We start from the raw sequence: 1,059 nt of genomic DNA, 5'->3' as shown, positions 1-1,059 counted from the left end.
CTTTGACGGGAACCCGTTAATGAGCCACATGCACTTCCCGTAGAGACTCAGCCCGTGAGCGTGGTATTTGGAGGCAGATGGAGACCAAGGACTTTCCTAGCGATGGCCCCGATAGTGTGCGCTCTGAAGTCAGACAGCCTGGCTCTGCCTTTAATGACTTAGACAATTCACTTAGCTTTCCTGCTCTCAGTGTCCCCACCTCTGAACTGGGGACGATGATGATGATGATGATAATAATAATAGTAATACCTCCTCATAGATTGTTGGCAGATTGAATAAGATCAGAGAGCTTAACATATCTTAGGGCACCCAGTATCTTTTTTTAAAAATATTAATTAATTAACCTGGCTGCGCTGGGTCCCAGTGGTGGCAAGTGGGATATTTTTTTTTTAGTTGTGGCATGCGGGATCTAGTTCCCTGACCAGGGATCGAACCCAGGCCTCCTGCATTGGGAGCATGGAGTCCTAACCACTGGACCACCAGGGAAGTCCCAGGGTGCCCAACATCTGTCATTGCTTCTGTAAACCGCTCCAGACTCAACAATTTTGAGCCCCGAAACCCTTCTTTCTGCCCAACTCCAACTTTTAAGCTTATTTCTCTCATCAGGTACCCATTAAGGCAAAGAAGCGGATAGGCTGTATCTTCGTGTGCCGGGGTAATCTAGAACGGCGCCTGGCCCTTGCTAGGTGCTTCATAGATGCTCGTTGAATGAATGAGTCTGTCGGTAAACCCTGGGCTTTGCGATCATAAAGATGGAGACTGAATCCACCATCTGACACTACATAAGCTGGATGAGATGCTGATTCTCCATGGTCCTCATGTTTCTCATCTATAACCAGGGACAATACATATCCATCTTACTGTAGTGGTTCCCGGGAAGCTTGTTAAATAAGATGCATATTCCCAGGCTTGTCCCTGGAGATGCTGAGTCAGTAAGTCTGGGATGGGCCCCGATGCTTATATTCCAACAAGCTTCCGGGGAGGAGGGGGGTGGTTCCACGTGGGTGCCCTGAGGACCACGCTCTGAGAAACACTGCATTGCAAGTTCGTTGTGAGACC

The 1,059-nt window shown here is 48.6% G+C and overlaps 1 non-coding gene across 1 annotated transcript; it reads right to left on the bottom strand.

The window, feature by feature from the left end:
• Positions 1 to 413: 413 nt before the first annotated feature.
• Positions 414 to 486, bottom strand: TRNAW-CCA (transfer RNA tryptophan (anticodon CCA)). The gene has a single exon. It is a non-coding gene; the product is annotated as a tRNA-Trp (tRNA).
• Positions 487 to 1,059: the final 573 nt, after the last annotated feature.

Source organism: Lagenorhynchus albirostris, chromosome 19, assembly GCF_949774975.1.
Source record: "Lagenorhynchus albirostris chromosome 19, mLagAlb1.1, whole genome shotgun sequence".
In the NCBI taxonomy this organism is placed as follows: domain Eukaryota; kingdom Metazoa; phylum Chordata; class Mammalia; order Artiodactyla; family Delphinidae; genus Lagenorhynchus; species Lagenorhynchus albirostris.
Note: the sequence above shows the minus strand (reverse complement) of the source record. Positions and strands in the feature narration are given on the sequence as shown.